This window comes from Mus caroli, unplaced genomic scaffold, assembly GCF_978045245.1.
Source record: "Mus caroli unplaced genomic scaffold, Mus_caroli_1 scaffold_4, whole genome shotgun sequence".
NCBI classification, from domain to species: Eukaryota; Metazoa; Chordata; class Mammalia; order Rodentia; family Muridae; genus Mus; species Mus caroli.
The window spans coordinates 5941481-5961871 of NW_028227259.1; the positions used below are offsets into that span (position 1 = coordinate 5941481).

At 42.4% G+C, this 20391-nt stretch overlaps 2 pseudogenes across 1 annotated transcript in view; one reads left to right on the top strand and one right to left on the bottom strand.

Annotated features, from left to right (window-relative positions):
* The window catches only part of LOC147004892 (protein DBF4 homolog A-like), a 203279-nt pseudogene that overhangs the window by 94146 nt on the left and 88742 nt on the right, over window positions 1-20391 (bottom strand). The window lies entirely within an intron of this gene.
* LOC147004894 (sperm motility kinase X-like) lies at window positions 8171-14559 on the top strand (annotated as a pseudogene).

The following is a 20391-nucleotide window of genomic DNA, read 5'->3' on the forward strand; positions in this document are numbered from 1 at the left end:
GTTCATATTGTTGTTCCACCTATAGGGTTGCAGACCCCTTCAGCTCCTTGGGTATTTTCTTGAGCTCCTCCATTGGGTTCCCTGTGTTTCATCCAATAGATGACTGTGAGCATCCACTTTATATGTAACATATAAAGTAACAGAAACTGTTATGAATTATGGGTACCAACTTTTAAAATTCTTTTAACAACTTTGTGAACCACAGACATTTTAAAATAAATACATTGAGACACAGAATTCCAGTAACCCACCCAATCATAAACCATTTAAAAGCCAACAGAGAAGGGATTCAAATCCTGGTGTCCATCTCCAGGATTTATACTTGGAGAAACTATATTTCATTTTACCTTTGCATATGCATGTGTTTGTGTCTGTGTAAAACCTTCGCTCTACTTGCTTTCACTTAATTGTTCTATATCTTGACTAGAGGTCTGTGTGGTTATCTCTAACTAGTACCTGCCATTATGATATAAGAAGAATCTTTTCTTTTTAATTTTTTTATTAGATAGTTTCTTCATTTACATTTCCAATGCTATCCCAAAAGTCTCCCATACCCTCTCCCCCCACTCCCCTTCCCACCCACTATCACTTCTTGGCCCTGGCGTTCCCCTGTACTGGGGCATATAAAGTTTGCAAGACCAAGGGGCCTCTCTTCCCAATGAGAGCCAACTAGGCCATCTTCTGTTACATATGCAGCTAAAGACATGAGCTCTGGGAGGTATTTTAGTTCATATTGTTGTTCCACCTATAGGACTCCTCCATTGGGTTCCCTGTGTTTCATCCAATAGATGACTGTGAGCATCCACTTCTGTATTTGCCAGGCACTGGCATAGCCTCACACAAGACAGCTATATCGGGGTCCTTTCAGAAAAATCTTGCTGGCATGTGCAATAGTGTCTGCATTTGGTGGCTGATTATGGGATAGATCCCGGGTGGGGTAGTCTCTGGATGGTCCATCCTTTCCTCTTAGCTCCAGACTTTGTCTCTGTAACTCCTTCCATGGATATTTTGTTCCCTATTCTAAAGAGGAATGAAGTATCCACACGTTGGACTTCCTTCTTCTTGAGTTTCATATGTTTTGCAAATTGTATCTTGGGTATTCTAAGTTTCTGGGCTAATAATCACTTATCAGTGAGTGCATACCAAGTGGCTTCTTTTGTGATTGGGTTACCTCACTCAGGATGATATCCTCCAGACACATCCATTTGCCCAAGAATTTTAAAAATTCATTGTTTTTAATAGCTGAGTAATACTCCACTGTGTAAATGTACCACATTTTTTTTGTATCTATTCCTCTGTTGAGGGACATCTGGATTCTTTCCAGATTCTGGCTATAATATACAAGGCTGCTATGAACATAGTGGAGCATGTGTCCTTATTACCAGTTGAAACATCTTCTGGGTATATGCCCATGAGAGGTATTGCTGGATCTTCCTGTAATACTATGTCCAATTTTCTGAGGAACTGCCAGACTGATTTCCAGAGTGGTTGTACAAGCTTGCAATCCCAACAGCAATGGAGAAGTGTTCCTCTTTCTCCACATCCTCGCCAGCATCTGCTCTCACCTGAATTTTTGATCTTAGCCATTCTGACTGGTGTGAGGAGGAATCTCAGGGTTGTTTTGATTTGCATTTCCCTGATGATTAAGGATGTTGAACATTCTTTCAAGTGTTTCTCAGCTATTCAGGATTCCTCAGTTGAGAATTCTTTGTTTAGCTCTGTACCCCATTTTTAGTGGGGTTATTTGAATTTCTAGAGTCCAGCTTCTTGAGTTCTTTGTATTGGATATTAGGCCCCTATCTGATTTAGGATTGGTAAAAATCCTTTCCCAATCTGCTAGTGGCTTTTTGTCTTATTGACAGTATCTTTTGCCTTACAGAAGTTTTGCAATTTTATGAGGTCCCATTTGTAGATTCTTGATCTCACAGTACAAGCCATAGCTGTTCAAGAATTTCCCCCCTGTACCCATATTTTTGAGGCTTTTCCCCACTCACTCATCTATAAATTTCAGTGTCTCTTGTTTTATGTGGAGGTCTTTGATCCACTTAGACTTGAGCTTTGTACAAGGATATAAGAATGGACCAATTCACATTCTTTTACATGATAACCCCCAGTTGTGCCAGCACCATTTGTTGAAAATGCTGTCTTTTTTTCCACTGGATGGTTTTAGCTCCCTTGTCAAAGATCAAGTGACCATAGGTGTGTGGGTTCATTTCTGGGTCTTCAATTCTATTCCATTGATCTACCTGTCTGTGGCTATACCAGTACCATGCAGTTTTTATCACAATTGCTCTGTAGTACAGCTTGAGGTCAGGCATGGTTATATGAAGAATCTTAAACCTTTGGTCCTATGAAAGTCCCTGCTGTACTCTGGAAATTTCCTGAGAGGGAAGATAATGCCATGGTTAATATTGTTATAATAATATTTTTCCTAAGTCTCCAGTTATTGGCACAAGGCTTTATAAGAACCCCAAAATCTGTTCTGTGACTGTCATTCTTGCATATGAGGCCATGAATGATGATGGACCCCTGGCTAACTCATGGGCTGCAGAGAGCTTCGATGTTGTTAAAATGTCAATGTGCTGTGGATAACATGCCAGAGCACATGTCAATGTTTGGGACCTCTATCCTTCCTTCCTCCAAACATTTGTGTGCTCCCTGTTCCTTTGCAGTCATTTCACCTGGCTGTTTCCAGACTGCACCTTTTACAGTGAACTAGGGAATCCAAGTGTGTTTAGTTTTGTGTGTACCTTGTTTTAGTGAAGTATTTAACCAAAAGAGGAAGTTGTGGGAACCATTATTAATGGATATCTGGTTAGACCTTAGGGGATTGTGATTGGCATTTGAAGGGTGAGCAGTCATGTGACACTCAGCTTTTAATCTGTAGTGCTTGTGGGCTTAGTGTCAGATCTAAGTTATGTCTTCAGAAAAACCAGCAGATATCCAAATTGTTTATTGCATGCAGAAATAGCACAAAGAGAGTGCTGAAAGTGTTGGGCTTGAAAAGAGGACCAATGCCATAGAAGGAAGAGCTAATCAGAAAACCACACCAGGAGGAATGACTGGCATTTCTTCAGTGAAAGCCCAGTGCTGCTGAATTGTGATAGGAACACTGAGAAAGAAAACCCAGCCTTTTGCTGCTCACAGGGCTTCTCAGAGCTTAAATTCATCTCAGGAATGTAAATCAAGAGTTAATTCACAACATCTGTCCAGGATCTTCTGGCTTTCACAGTCTCTGGTGAAAAGTCTGGTGTAACTCTGATAGGCCTGCCTTTATATGTTACTTGACCCTTTTCTCTTACTGCTTTCAATATTCTATCTTTATTTAGTGCATTTGTTGTTCTGATTACTATGTGTCGGGAGGAATTTCTTTTCTGGTCCAGTCTATTTGGAGTTCTGTAGGCTTCTTGTATGTTCATGGGCATCTCTTTCTTTAGGTTTGGGAAGTTTTCTTCTATTATTTTGTTGAAGATATTTGGGGCCCTTTAAGTTGAAAATCTTCATTCTCATCTACTCCTATTATCCGTAGGTTTGGTCTTCTCATTGTGTCCTGGATTTCCTGGATGTTTTGAGTTAGGATCTTTTTGCATTTTGCATTTTCTTTGATGGTTGTGCCGATGTTCTCTATGGAATCTTCTGAACCTGAGATTCTCTCTTCCATCTCTTGTGTTCTGTTGCTGATGCTCGCATCTATGGTGCCTGATTTCTTTCCTAGGGTTTCTATCTCCAGAGTTGTCTCTGTTTGAGTTTTCTTCAATGTTTCTAGTTCCATTTTTAGACCTTGGATGGTTTTGTTCAATTCCATCACCTGTTTTGTTGTGTTTTCCTGTAATTCTTTAAGGGATTTTTGTGTTTCCTCTTTAAGGTCTACTACCTGTTTAGCAGTGTTTTCCTATAATTCCTTGAGGGATTTTTGTGCATCCCCTTTAAGGGCTTCTACCTGTTTAGCAGTGTTCTCTTGCATTTCTTTAAGTGAGTTATTAATGCCCTTCTTAAAATCCTCCACCAGTATCGTGAGATGTGATTTTAGATCAGAATCTTGCTTTTCAGGTGTGTTGGGGTATCCAGGATTCGCTGTGGTGGGCATACTAGGTTCTGATGATGCCCAGTGGTCCTGGTTCCTGTAGTAAGATTCTTTTGTTTGCCTTTTGCCATCTGGTAAGCTCTGGTGTCAGATGTTCTAGCTGTCTCTGACTGGAGCTTGTTCCTCCTGTGATTCTTTAGGCTCTGGCAGCATCCTGGAAGACCAACTCTTTCCAGTGTCCAAGTGATCAGAGCACTCTCTGCAGGCAGGCTCTCCTCTTGCAGGGAAGATGCACAGAACTCTTGAGCTCAGACCCATCTCCGGGTTCCTGGGGTCAGAGCCCTCCCTGGAGGCCAACTCTCCTCTGGCAAGGAAGGTGTCCAGGGGTCTGGGTCTCAGCTCTGCCTCCTGGCTAAGGATGGAGGCCCAAAGGGACCCTGTCAAAGAAACTCTGTTGCTTCTGCTGCCCACGTGCTCTCCTGCATGGACTGGTCTCAGTGATCCCAAGAATCTGGGAGTGCTAGGGCCTGCCTTTGTGCTTTAACCCTGTTGATGCTAGCACAAGACCCTCTGGGTTTTTTGGAACTGATGTTGCGTTCCACTCACCAGTGATGATCCCAGGGTCCCGGGTGTCCTAGGGTGCCTGCAGCATGGAGAGTCCTCTGGGGACCTTAGGGCCCTCTGCAGAGATCCCGCGGAAGGATCAGTAAAATTAACATAGTAAAAATGACCATCTTTTCAAAAGCAATATATAGATATAGAGATAGAAGGAGCAATTTTAAAATTCATCTGGATTTAAAACAAACAAACAAACAAAAATCAAACCAGGATAGGGAAAACTATTCCCCAAAATAAAAGAATTTCTAGGGGAGTCACCATCCTTGACCTCAAGCTGTACTACAGAGCAATAGAGATAAAACCTGCATGGTATTGGTACTGTGACAGTAACCAGCTCTAGTTTTGGGGCCTGATGTTGGAACATGTGGCTCACAAAAATCTATGTTGAATCTTCAGCCCGATTTGAGACCTTTGTGGTAGCAACCCAGGTGTTCACAATCATGAAAGAATGTGTCCCCTATAGAATAGGGCCTGACACCAAATCCCAACACTATTGCTGATGCTGTGTTGTGCTTGCAGACATAGGTCTTACATGGCTATCCTCTATGGGGCGCAACCATCATCTGACTGGCATAGATGGAGATACTTAGAGGAGGCAAACATTGGACTGAGCTAGAGGACCTCTATGGAAGAGTTAGGGGAAGGACTGAAGGAGCTGATAGGGGATTGTAACCTTGTCTATATGAAAAGAAAAAGAAATGAAAGAGAGTTTCATTTCCCAGGACCATGTGAGAATATACAACAAAATACCATGTTAGAGCAAAATAAAAGGCCTTGTATACCCTTAGCATCCTGGCACTCAATACACATCAAACATCCTGAATATCCTGTTCTTTAACTTACCAATCTCCAAACGTACAAGAAATGGATTTCTGTTGTTTATATGTTTCCCAGTATAAGGCACTTTGTTGTAGAACAGGATGAGATTTTGACCTTTGAAGATTCTCTATCTCCCATGCCTACAGCTTTTGCTGTCTGTATGATTCTAGGCTGATGTTCTTCTCTTTGGATCATCACGAAGATGTCTGCCTTCTGTCTCCTGGGCTTCTAGGTCTCTGATGAGAAATCTAATAAGAGTCTTTTGGGGAAGCTATGACCAAACTCCCTTCCTCTAAGTCCCACATACTTTAGTAACTTGCTCTAGGGTGTTTGAAAAAGAATATTTTGTGATAGGACAACAACATTGAGGGGCATAGTTTGGACAGCAAGTATATAGAGAGAAATGACTACTTTGAACAAAGATATGTTGAGGTCTGTAAGAGACAGTTGTTAGCACAGATTTTGGGTCCTACTCCCAAAGGACATAGGAGCATCCTCTGGGTTGTTCACTTTTTTTTTTTTTCATCATTGTAGAATCTTATTTTGTTTTTTTTTTTTTTTAATATTTTTATTACATATTTTCCTCAATTACATTTCCAATACTATCCCAAAAGTCCCCCATAGCGCCCCCCACTTCCCTACCCACCCATTCCCATTCTTTTGGCCCTGGCATTCCCCTATATTGGGGCATATAAAGTTTGCAAGTCCAATGGGCCTCTCTTTCCATTGATGGCCGACTAGGCCATCTTTCGATACATATGCAGCTAGAGACAAGAGCTCCAGGGTTCTGGTTAGTACATCATGTTGTTCCAACAATAGGGTTGCAGATCCCTTTAGCTCCTTGGGTACTTTCTCTAGCTTCTCCATTGGGAGCCCTGTGATACATCCAATAGCTGACTGTGAACATCCACTCCTGTGTTTGCTAGGCCCCGGCATCATCTCACAAGAGACAGCTATATTTGGGTCCTTTCAGCAAGATCTTACTAGTGAATGCAATGGTGTCAGCGTTTAGAAGCTGATTATGGGACGGATCCCTGGATACAGCAGTCTCTAAATGGTCCATCCTTTCATCACAGCTACGAACTTTGTCTGCCTTCTGTCTCCTGGGCTTCTAGGTCTCTGATGAGAAATCTAATAAGAGTCTTTTGGGGAAGCTATGACCAAACTCCCTTCCTCTAAGTCCCACATACTTTAGTAACTTGCTCTAGGGTGTTTGAAAAAGAATATTTTGTGACAGGACAACAACATTGAGGGGCATAGTTTGGACAGCAAGTATATAGAGAGAAATGACTACTTTGAACATAGATATGTTGAGGTCTGTAAGAGACAGTTGTTAGCACAGATTTTGGGTCCTACTCCCAAAGGACATAGGAGCATCCTCTGGGTTGTTCACTTTTTTACTGGTAAATATCAGTCTATTGTGGATGGGCCTGGTGCTGTTTTGTATTTTGATGCTAATTCTGCTCTCCTGGGAGGGGCTGTGGACAAGGAAGAGTCACATACCCAGGTGACTTCTTGTGAACCAATCCTTTAATAAATGAAGGAGCCAATAACTGAGCGAGTAAGAGGGACTTCCCAGTTGGACAGAGAAAGAGAGGAAGCAGGAGAGAATTAGGCTTTTTGGAAGGTTATAGCATGAGGACAAGATGTAATAATGACTAGTCTCCCCATTTCAATGGCAGATCCTGTCTGTGGGAACATAGCAAGCTGGGTGGAGACATTTCAAGAGCTCTGGGTCAGAGAGTCTCCATGGGATAGAAACAGGTTGGCCACTGCTTGCCAGTGACTGGCCAGCCAGGTACCACGGGGCAGAGAGTTGTAGGTGCCTGGCAGTTGTGCGGGAACTTGTTGGTTCTTTTTAAAATGTTTCCTGCAACCAGAGTCTATACCCATTAAAGCATAAAGGTTTGGGGGCCTATATTATCATTATTCCTACTACTGTTTCTATTACCTTTAGAGTGGAGACAGTTCTTATTGTGGTTTGAATTAAAAAAAAAAAATCCCCTATAGACACTTGTGTCAGAACTCATGGTCTCTAGCTGGTAATACTGCGAAGGGAAGCTGGAATCTAGCTTTAAAAGGTAGGCTCCTAGCTCTAGGAAGGAATTTCCTGACCTGGCATTGGATATGGGGTGACCAGCAGTACTGTGTGAACAGCCACATGCTATCACTCTACATCATGCTTTCCCTGTTCCCTCAAAGTGTGAGCCAAAATAAACCATTCTGTTGCTTCTGGTTGGGCACTTGGTAGCAGTGACTGCAGAGTAGCTAATACAGTCTTCTGGGACAGGAGTGTGGCCATCCCTCATTGGTCCATGTTTTGCTCTGACCTCACAAAGAACCACTGTGATAAATGACAGACACCTGCCCATAAAATGTACTGCCCAGGGCTGGTTTTTGTCCTTTTGGTGCAGAGAGTGGTTTGGTGGTGTTTTGGGAGACGTGGACTGTGGTGATAATTTTGAACTTGGATTCTGGGGAAAATTTGGATTGGACTTTGGTTACGTTTTTGGACTCGGATTTTGGCGAAGGTTTCTGAACTGGACATTGGTTACGTTTTTTGGACTCGGATTTTGGCGAAGGTTTCTGAACTGGACATTGGTTACGTTTTTTGGACTCGGATTTTGGCGAAGGTTTTTTTTCTGACTTGGACATTGGTTACGTTTTTGGACTCGGATTTTGGCGAAGGTTTTTTGATTTATTTGGACACTGGTTACGTTTTTGGACTCGGATTTTGGTGAACTTGCTTGGACTTTGACAAGGTGAGCCCTTTTCTCACTTTACTGCTTGAGGTTTGCAGGTAATGGTTTTAGTTTTCCTTTTTTTCTTTTTTCTTTTTTTTAGTTTGTCTTTGATTTTAGATTTTCTTTTTTACATAGTTTAAATTATCATCGTTAATTATCTTCAATTTGTCTTTTTCTACCTACTCATTTTCATTGCCATTTATTTACTTTTTAAAGTTTTTGTTACTAAACATTAAGCATAAAGTAGGACAGTTCCCTAAAACATTTCTGAATATGCACATAATGTACTTTAAGAATATTCACCTAATCTAAGAACCTGTACCCTAGTCCCTTCTTTCTTCCTTCCATTCCTAATGAATGCCTTTTACTACAGGCCCCTTCCCCTACCTATGCTTCAGCACTTGAGAGCCAGTATCTCTGCACTGGCTTGTTAAACACGACGGGGTGATTTCCAGATCCATGATCTTCTTTTTAAATGACAATTCCATTATTCAGCTGAGCATGTGATTCTTTTTTTTTTTTTAATTTTTAATATTTTTATTACATATTTTCCTCAATTACATTTCCAATGCTATCCCAAAAGTCCCCCATAGTGCCCCCCACTTCCCTACCCACCCATTCCCATTCTTATGGCCCTGGCATTCCCCTATATTGGGGCATATAAAGTTTGCAAGTCCAATGGGCCTCTCTTTCCATTGATGGCCGACTAGGCCATCTTTCGATACATATGCAGCTAGAGACAAGAGCTCCGGGGTTCTGGTTAGTACATCATGTTGTTCCAACAATAGGGTTGCAGATCCCTTTAGCTCCTTGGGTACTTTCTCTAGCTTCTCCATTGGGAGCCCTGTGATACATCCAATAGCTGAATGTGAACATCCACTCCTGTGTTTGCTAGGCCCCGGCATCGTCTCACAAGAGACAGCTATATTTGGGTCCTTTCAGCAAAATCTTGCTAGTGTATGCAATGGTGTCAGCGTTTAGAAGCTGCTTATGGGAAGGATCCCTGGATACGGCAGTCTCTAAATGGTCCATCCTTTCATCACAGCTACGAACTTTGTCTCTGTAACTCCTTCCCTGGGTGTTTTGTTCCCAATTCTAAGAAGGGGCACAGTGTCCACACTTTGGTCTTCAATCTTCTTGAGTTTCATGCGTTTAGCAAATTGTATCTCATATCTTGGGTATCCTAAGTTTTGGGCTAATATCCACTTATCAGTGAATACATATTGTGTGAGTTCTTTTGTGATTGTGTTACTTCACTCAAGATGATGCCCTCCAGGTCCATCCATTTGGCTAGGAATTTCATAAATTCATTCTTTTTAATAGCTGAGTAGTACTCCATTGTGTAAATGTACCATAATTTCTGTATCCATTCCTCTGTTGAGGGACATCTGGGTTCTTTCCAGCTTCTGGCTATTATAAATAGGGCTGCTATGAACATAGTGGAGCATGTGTCCTTTTTACCGGTTGGGACATCTTCTGGATATATGCCCAGGAAAGGTATTGCTGGATCCTCCAGTAGTACTATGTCCAATTTTCTGAGGAACCGCCAGACTGATTTCCAGAGTGGTTGTACAAGCTTGCAATCCCACCAACAATGGAGGAGTGTTCCTCTTTCTCCACATCCTCGTCAGCATCTGCTGTCACCTGAATTTTTGATCTTAGCCATTCGGACGGGTGTGAGGTGGAATCTCAGGGTTGTTTTGATTTGCATTTCCCTGATGATTAAGGATGTTGAACATTTTTTCAGGTGCTTCTATGCCATTCGGTATTCCTCAGGTGAGAATTCTTTGTTCAGTTCTGAGCCCCATTTTTTAATGGGGTTATTTGACTTTCTGGAGTCCACCTTCTTGAGTTCTTTATATATATTGGATATTAGTCCCTTATCTGATTTAGGATAGGTGAAGATCCTTTCCCAATCTGTTGGTGGTTTTTTTGTCTTATTGATGGTGTCTTTAGCCTTGCAGAAGCTTTGTAGTTTCATGAGGTCCCACTTGTCAATTCTCGATCTTACAGCACAAACCATTACTGTTCTATTCAGGAATTTTTCCCCTGTGCCCATATCTTCAAGGCTTTTCCCCACTTTCTCCTCTATAAGTTTCAGTGTCTCTGGTTTTATGTGTAGTTCCTTAATCCACTTAGACTTGACCTTAGTACAAGGAGATAGGAATGGATCTATTCGCATTCTTCTACATGTTAACAACCAGTTGTGCCAGCACCATTTGTTGAAAATGCTGTCTTTCTTCCACTGGATGTTTTTGCCCTTCCATTTCTATGCAGCGTTGTCAATCGGTGGTGGTTGTTGCAGCCCTGGCAGGACTGGATGAATCCATCTTGATCAGGAAGTTTGGAAGCCCTTTGAAGGGCTGTTGAATTCTGTGTGAGGCATTAAGCTCTCAGACTAAGGATTATTGTGTCTGTGTTCACAGGTGTTGACTATGTTACTATGACTCTTGTTACTGTGCCCATGTGGCCTCAGTATCTGCGAAATACATTCTCTAAGGATGAATCTTGATTGCTCCTGCTCCTCTTTCTAGTTTAGTAAATAGTTTCAGAAGTACTGGTGTGGGCTCTTCTTTAAAGATTTGATGAAAATCACCAATGAGTTTGTCTGGTCTGGCCTTTTCTTATTTTTATTGTTGTTAAGAAATTCTTTTAAATTACTATTTAAATCTTTTTGCATTTTTGTTTGAAATTTGATTTTTGAGATTTGTTTGTTTCTTTGTTTTCAAGACAGGGTTTCTCTGTGTAGCCCTGGCTGTCCTGGAACTCACTTTGTAGACCAGGCTGGCCTCGAACTCAGAAATCCACCTGCCTCTGCCTCCCGAGTGCTGGGATTAAAGGCGTGCGCCACCACACCCGGCAATTTTTGAGAATTTTACATGATATTTTGGTTGTATTTATCCTTTCCCCTAACTCCACCCAGATCCTCCACTCGGCATTTCCTACTATCCTGGTTTGGGTCGTTTGTTTTGTGTCTGGCCATCCAGTACAGTTTCTCTTGTCTTCATACTCTCAGGTATGTGGCTTTCCACTGAAGAGTAGTCTGTCCAACCTTATCCGTAAGGGGCCACATCCTTAAAATTGATAGCTCTCCTGACAGCTATCAGTTTTGAAGGGCTCATCAGCTAGGTGTGTGATTTCCTGTCCACCTCCCCTCTTCATGAGATTTTGACTGACTTGAGCCTAAGCAGGTCACAATGCTGTGAGTTCATATGTGCAACTCCCTCCTTTACCCAGAAAACACTGGAGCTTTTTGCCATCAACTGCCTCTGACTCATACAGTCTTCAGTTTGGATGTTTTCCCTCTTTTTAGTTTTAGTTGGTAGTTTAATGTGTATCTAGAGGTTCATCAATTTTTTCTAGATTTTTCCACTTCACTGGAACATTTTTAAGAGATTCCCTACTGATTGTTTGGATGTCTGGATTCCATTTGTATATTCCACTGTATACTGCATTATCTTCTCCCTAATATTGTTAATGTATATCTTCCAATTTCTATGAGTTATCTTGGGGAAGATTACTTGTTATTGTTATCCTTAGAATAAACAAGTCTTTGTTACCAGAGTGGTTTTGAATATGCTTGGCCCAGGGAGTGGCACTATTAACAGGTATCACCTTGTTGGATGAAGTGTGCCACTGTCCAGGTGGGTTTTGAGCTCCTACTCCTAACTTCTAAGAAGAGACAGTCTTCTCTTAACAGTCTTCAGATGAAGATGTAGAACTCTCATCTCCTCCTGCTTCATGCCTGCCAGTATGCTGCCATATTCTTACATTGGTGATAATGGACTGAACTCCCGAACCTGTAAGGCAGCTTCAAATACGTATTGTCTTTAATATGAGTTGCCTTGGTCATGGAGGCTATTCATAGCTAAAAATCCCAAACTAAGACAGTTACATTGGTCTTTGTATTATTTTTGTCTTCATTTCATCAATTCATATTCTGAACTTGATTCTAATGCTTTTGGATTTTGCTTGTTCTAATATTTCTATGACTGTGACATGCATCATTAGATCATTTGGACAACTTTTGTGTTTGTATTAGCACAGGAATTTAAGGCTATAAATGTTTCTCTTAGACCCACTTTTACTTCCCTTTTTTCTTGCATCCCTAGGTGTTGTGGACACTGACCACAAAACAATTGACTTATCAGCAATGATGAAGAGGTGGCAAGCATGTGAGGACCTCAGGTCCAACCCCTTTGGCGAATTCGCCATAACAGAAAATTATAAAATATTAACAACCCTTGGCCAAGGATCCTTTGGAGAGGTAAAACTGGCAAGCCATCTCCCCACACAAACAAAAGTAGCAATAAAAATCCTCCCCAAAAGCAGGGGAAACCCCCTTGTGCAATCCGAAATCGAAATCATGAAATCCCTTGATCATCCCCATATTATTAAACTTTTAGAAATAATCCACACCTCCAGAAACATTTTCATCATTCTGGAGCATGCTGTGGGAGGAGAGCTGCTGAGCAGAATTGAAGAGTGTGGCTATCTAGCAGAGGAGGAGTGCCACAGACTGTTTAAACAGATGGTGTATGCCCTGAAGTATTGTCACCAGAAAGGGATTGTCCACCGGGACTTAAAGCCAGAAAACATCTTATTGGACCACAGAGGAGATGTAAAGCTTGCTGATTTTGGATTGGGCACCAAGATAATCACGGGCCAGAAGCTGGTCAAGTTCTGTGGAACCCTCCCTTACTGTGCCCCAGAAATGTTGCAAGGTAGAGGGTACGATGGTCGGGCCACTGATGTCTGGAGCTTGGGGGTGGTTCTTTATTTTATGGCCACAGGGCACCTCCCTTTCAAGGGATATGGCTATGAAGCAACAAAGCAGAAGATCATTACAGGAAAGTACTCTAGGAGTTTTAGTCTCTCACCAGAACTTTGGGATGTGATAGCCAAATTGCTAACTATCAACCCTGGAGAGAGGCCAACAGTCCAAGAGATTGCCAGATTCAGGTGGCTAAAATATGACAACGAAGCTTCTCCCGCTTCCATGGGAGAGAACACTGAAAGCCACCCGGACCCCAGTATAATCAAACTCATGCGTTTCCTGGGATACAATCCAGAAGAGATAAGAGAAAGTTTGCGGGAGAAAAAGTTCAACTCGGTGATGGCTACTTATTTAATGCTACAACAACAACAACATTTACCACAGGAAGACAAGACAAAAAAACCAGATCCAAGGCCGTGTGATAGAATGTTGGAAAACACAGAGCCAACCATAAAAAACCAAGTAGAAGTAAGGAGGGCAACTAGTATGCCTATCCTTTCCACCGTCAGTTTTGAGAAGGTAAAGAGAACTACAATGAGCCACTCTATGCCACCCACCCGGAACTGCTTCAAGAAGCAGACAACTCCACTCAACAGCATCAGCCCCCAGCTTGTCCAGAAGGCTCACTACATGAGGAGAATCTGGGAGACAGAGATCAGTTACACCTCGGAAGAAATATCTACTGGAGAGTCTTTGGAATATCCAAACCTCATGGGAAAGGCTCACTACATGAGGAGAATCTGGGAGACAGAGATCAGTGACACCTCGGAAGAAATATCTACTGGAGAGTCTTTGGAATATCCAAACCTCATGGGACAGGCTCACTACATGAGGAGAATCTGGGAGACAGAGATCAGTGACACCTCGGAAGAAATATCTACTGGAGAGTCTTTGGAATATCCAAACCTCATGGGACAGGCTCACTACATGAGGAGAATCTGGGAGACAGAGATCAGTGACACCTCGGAAGAAATATCTACTGGAGAGTCTTTGGAATATCCAAACCTCATGGGACAGGCTCACTACATGAGGAGAATCTGGGAGACAGAGATCAGTGACACCTCGGAAGAAATATCTACTAGAAAGTCTTTGGAAGATCCAAACCTCATGGGACAGCTCCACATTGTTACTACACCTGGACAAATGGACATCATGAACACACAAGTTACATCACCTCCATTCTCCAGGAAGGAGGCCAAGGGTGAGGGTCCTGCTCTACAACAGAGAGAGTCCAGACCATCCTCCCGAAATACACTCCAGGGACACCTCCATGACAGGTGTCAGACTGCGCCCCAGGCCCCCTTTCGAAGACGGGCCTGGAAGACCTTAAGGAACGGATTTCTAAGAGGCCTGCGAACTTTATGTTGCTGCCTGCCAATCCACAGCAGTGCACCCTGACCAACAACAGAGGCCTGCCTGGCTCTGAGTCAAAAGAGCCATGGAGGTAGCCATGGTACCAGGTAAGTGGAGAGACTACAATACACTTCTACCTCTAGGTTTTTTGTTTAAAATAATGTCAATTTCTTTAAAGAAAAAATATTTATTTACTGTATGTGCATGGAAATTAACCAGCCAGAGTCAGTTCTGTCTTTACACCCTATCTGTCTCAGGGAATGGATTAACGTCCCCACCCTTGGTAGCAAATGCTTGCACTCACTGAACACTTTCCTGGACTAAATGATATGCTTTGAAATAAACAGGTTACAAGAATATACATCTTAGGGGTTGGTGGTAATGTATTATCACTGATAAATCCAATCCCACGGTATCCTTTGTGAGCAACTTCACCACATGTAGAGGGCAGAGGACAGTGTCTTGAGCCTGGCCAGGGTGTTGGAGGAGGGTGGGGGAAGGGATCAGTGGAGCACTCGGGAAGAACCAGCCTGACAGCCCATGCCAGCACAGGGCCAGCACAGTGAAGCATAAGTCCTGAAGATTTCTACTAAGATCTCTCTTTCTTATATCTGTTTGAAGAGCATTTACAGGCACTGTGCTCCCTGAAAACTGATACCAGAGAGTGAAGAGCAGCCTACTGAGGATGCACACAGATACAGGAGAGGGCCAGGGAGGAATTTCCCATGGTTGGATGCCGGGACACACAAACACACACACGGACACACAAACACACACACACACACACACAGTGAGAGAGAAAGAGAGGGGGAGTGAGAGAGAGAGAGAGAGAGAGAGACAGAGACAGAGACAGAGAGACAGAGATAGAGAGACAGAGAGAGAGAGAGAGAGAGAGAAGAGCATTCCTTTGGCATTTTTGCTGCTTTTGAAATTAGTTGAAATGGTGAGAATCTGTATTCCAAACAAAGTATTATCATATTTTTTGTGACTCTAGTTGTCTCTCCAAATTTGTATTGCCTTGTCTACACCCTTATCTGAAACATTAACCAGTTCATCTTCATAGGAGCCATGTGAAGCCAGATCATGTCATGGTGCACACTACCCCAGGGCATCTGAGAGCTTAAAAGGTAAATTCCACCAAGTAAGTTTTGAGTGGAGCCAAAGTGAAATATGAAGTGTTTAATAGTTGAAGCCAGAGCAGGACCTGTTTCCAAGCATGATCATGGATAAGAACCTGTTGTAAGAAAACAAGTAAGACCCTCTGGTCTGACAGCAAGGTTTTCCTTTGGGTAGTGTATGGTCTCCTGCAGAAATGAACCATGAAGATGGCCTTTAAAAAAGGTCCTGGAGGGACCATCCAGAGAGTGCCCCACCTATGGATCCATCCCATATACAACCACCAAACCCAGACACTATTGCATATGTCAGAAAGACTTTGCTTAAAGGACCCTGATAGAGCTCTCTCTTATGAGTCTATGCCAATGCCTGGCAAACACCGAAGTGGACGCTCACAGTCATCTATTGGATGGAACACAGGGCCCCTAATGAAGGAGCTAGAAAAAGTACCCAAGGAGCTAAAGGGGTCGGCAACCCTATAGGAGAAACAATATGAACTAACCAGTACCCCTGAAAGCTGTGTCTCTAGTTGCATATGTAGCAGAGGATGGCTTAGTCTGCTATCAATAGGAGAAGAGGCCTTGGTCTTGTGAAGATCTTATGCCCCAGTACAGGGGAATGCCAGGGCCAGGAAGTGGGGGTGGGTGGGTTGGGGAGCAGGGCTGCGGGTGGGTATAGGGGGCTTTGGGTATAGCATTTGAAATGTCAATGAAGAAAATATCTAATAATAATTTTTTTAAAAAGGTCCTGGATACTGAAGGGTGAATGATTTCTGATTTTAGGCATTGTGTGTCTGAGTGAATATCAACCATCGAGGATATCCAGAGATCTCGGTTTAAGATCTGCTTAGGCACAAGTATCTCCAAGAGTATCAGATGCTGGAACCTGGACACAAATTGTATGGTTTAAACAACTCGGAATACACAGACTATTTTTTTTAATCTATAGTAAACTTTTTGTGTTTGAACTGTGTGTTACCGTGTCCTATTTTATATCTATATAAACGTCTGCATACTGGAACAAGCTAACATGTCTGTCTTCCAAAGGCACCACTTTTCCAGTGGTGAGAGCACACTGATCTTCATGATGCACTGTGGTCTTCACCCTGTGCATTACATATTTGCCCTCTTCCTCCTACATACTGTCTAGAATGCATCCTGCAAACATCTCTCCATCATGCTATTGTTTATCAGTAGTGGAGATTTGTGTTTTAGGCTTCAATTAGGCAATATTGATCTCTGTTTGGTAGATTATTTTCTTAGCCTAATGTCCTTCAAGTCTACTCAAGTTAAGCACAATTCTCTCCTTCATTTTTTATGAGACAAAGTCTTGCTATGTAGCCTAGGCTGGCTACCGACTTCTGACCCTCCTGCTCAGAATCCTTGGTACTTTTGTGACAGGTTGCACCTCCTGGATTTGAAAGCCCAAATACATTCTCTCTCAATAGACATGTGGAGGTAGAGTAGCCACCTTGTGAAAGGACTTGGTTTGGATCAATTCATATGAGTTCTAATTCCCTCTGCAGTTGTCCTATCTCAGTGTCTTCAAAATCTCTTTATAACTGGGTATGGAGATGTTCACCAGGGTCCTGACTTCTGTTCACAAAACAGTGTTTTGTAGCCTGAAATCTGGGTAACCCACAGCTTGTATTTCTGCCCAGCCACTCATATCCTGTTGAGATGGCAGAGCTTTCTTCAGGGCAGAAGGGATGCTTTGTGCTGCCACATGAACTAGAGATGGAGAGGTTTCCAAGATGACAGGAGCCCTGGCTTCCTGAAACCAAATCACTGTTGAAAGAAACTCTAAACAAGCTTGTGTCTCTTCCTGAGGAAGCGCAGCCAGCATGTGCCATCTGGCAGATCCTCTTGGTGTTGTGAGGAACTGTGTAGAGTTCTGTATCAGTTCTCTGCACACTGGTTGACTCCAGAGCTTGCCTTTCTCTTTTCTTTTCTTTGTTTCTCTTTCTTTCTTTCTTTCTTTCTTTCTTTTCTTTCTTTTCTTTCTTTCCTTCTTTCTCTCTCTTCCTTCCTCCCTTTCTTTTTTCTTTCTTTTTCTTTCTTTCTCTTTCTTTTCCTTCCTTCCTTCTTTACTTCCTTCCTTCCTTCCCTCTCTCCTTTCTTTTTTATTAGATATTTCCTTTATTTACATTTCAAATGTTATCCCCTTCCTGGTTTCCCCACAGAAAATCCCTTATCCCCTCCTCCCTTCCCCTGCTCCCCAACCCACCCAAGCCCATTCCTGGTCCTGGCATTCCCCTATATTATGGCATAGAGCCTTTGCAGAACCAAGGGCCTCTCCTCTCATTGATGACCAACTAGGCCATCGTCTGCTACAAATATAGCCAGAGCCACAAGTTCCACCATGTGTTTTCTTTGATTGGTGGTATAGGTCCAAGGAGCTCTGAGGGGACTGGTTAGTTCATATTGATGTTCCTGCTTAGGGGCTTCAGTCCCCTTCAGCTCCCTGAGTATTTCTCTGGCTCCTTCATTGGGGACCTTATGCTCCATCCAATGGATGACTGTGAGCATCCACTTCTGTATTTTCCAGGCACTGGAAGAGCCTCGCAGGAGACATGCGTTAACATTTTGAGGAATCTCCACACGAGGTCTTATGATGGTTGTGTAGATGTTTGCTCTGCCAGCACTGTGCTAGGGTTTCCATTTCACATGCTGGAAAATTATTTTGTCCTTTGGTAATGTCCACGCTTGTTTCCTATGGTGACACTTATGACAACTCAATTATCAATGGTTTGCCATGTTTCCTGGAAAAAATGCAGTTCAATTCACAAATGCTAACTTATGCTATGACCTTAGTTTGTTTCCCCTACTTTTCTAATATCAATTTTAGAGTATCAGATCTTCTTTAAGGTCTTCAGTCTATTTGGAGTTGATTTTTATGCAGTCAGAGACAAAGATCTAGATACAATCTTGTACATTAAGTGCCCAATTTTCCTTTAACCACCATTTGAGGTTTACATAGAAAAATTCCATGCCAGTCTGGGCTAAGAACTGAGATTATATCTGTACATAAAAAATACACAAATAGAAAATGCAGCAGATGAATAACTAGGATTCAAATAACTTTCCCTTTCCCAATCACCTCTTAACTATGGCATCACAAATAATTATGAAGATGCTGAAACAGGAGGTTGTTCAGCTTCTTGGTTTCTAAACTAGACTGAAGGGAAATATGAGCTCCATTTAAGGAATCATTTGAGTGTTTTGTACAACATTTGCCTTCTATTAGAGACCTGGGGAAATTAGAAGTCAGCCTATACATGCACTCAATGATAAGTGGATATTAGCCCAGAAACTAAGAATATCCAAGATACAATTTGCAAAACACATGAAACTCAAGAAGAAGGAAGACCAGAGTGTGGACACTTGCTCCTTCTTAGAATGGAGAACAAAATACCCATGGAAGGAGTTACAGAGACAAAGTTCGAAGCAAGAAGGAAGGAAGGACCATCCAGAGACTGCCTCACCAAGGGATCCATCCCATATACAACCACCAAACGCAGACACTATTGTATATGCCAGCAAGATTTTGCTGAAAGGACCCTGATATAGCTATCTCTTGTGAGGTTATGCCAGTGCTTGGCAAATACAGAAGTGGATGCTCACATTCATCTATTGGATGGAACACAGGGACCCTAATGAAGGAGCTAGAGAAAGTACCCAAGGAGCTAAAGGGGTCTGCAACCCTATAGGAGGAACAACAATATGAACTAACCAGTATCCCCAGAGCTGTGTCTCTAGTGGCATATGTAGCAGAGGATGGCCTAGTCAGCCATCAATGGGAGGAGAGGTCCTTGGTCTTGTGAAGATTATATGCCCCAGTACAGGGGAATGCCAGGGTCAGGAAGCAGGAGTGGGTGGGTTGGGGAGCAGGTTGTGGGGAGGGTATAGGGGGCTTTGGGGATAGCATTTGAAATGTAAATGAAGAAAATATCTAATTAAAAAAAGAAAAAAAAGAAGTCAGTCTATAACCAAAAATAATTGTCTATCACCTTCTGACATTGGAAAAATTAATAATTTATTTCATTGATACAGTTGTTATCTTTCTATGATTATGGTAACTTGGTCTACCCTCATCACAGAGTTAGGCAATGGCTGAGGAGACTCACAGCAGCATCTTTTAATTAACATATATTACCTCCAGACAGTACACAAGAGATTATCACTAGAGCACACCATAAAGAAATCTACTTGGTTACAATTATTGCTATTAAGGTATGGGTTTTGTCTTCTGAGTCTCATGGCTTGTACTCTCCATCAGATTCCTTTGTGGAATTCTATAGACAGCCAAAGGTGGTGTTACCATAAATGTCAGAGATGCAACTTTTTCAAATGCATGTGAGTAAAAGTAGCCATGGAGGACAGAGGTGATGTATACATGGAGCTGAAATTAGAGCTGCTGTGAGTCACCCTGTGTGCAGGGAGTTAAACTTATCAGCAAAGGCCAGGAAATCGAGGGGGGGAGGGGGGAGGAGTTCCAGTAGAGCGATTGGAACTACAGGAGATAGTCAGAAGTCGGAGATTTATTCTGGACAAACTCCAAGGAAGATTGACACAGGAAATCAAGGAGAGGTCATTTGCCTCTTGGCAGATATAGTATAGTTTTAGTGGGTTAAACATGTTACAAGCTAGACAGGAAACAAGCCTAAGTTGTGGCCTAGGCCTTTTACATTAATAATAAGCCTCCAAGTAATTATTCAGGAACTGGTGTGTAGGTGGGAAAGCCCATGGTTATTTTGTACTTTTAAAACTGTCCCCTTACCTCAACAAATTACTAGCATCCATGCTCAGGGGTTTGGTGGCAATGTAGCTACTGTCTTAGAGAAAAATCCAATCCTGTCTTCCCTCCTAAGTGGAGTCCTGACATGCTGACAGCAGAAGACAGTGTCCTGAGGCTGGGCAAGGGTGCTAGAAAAGGGTGTG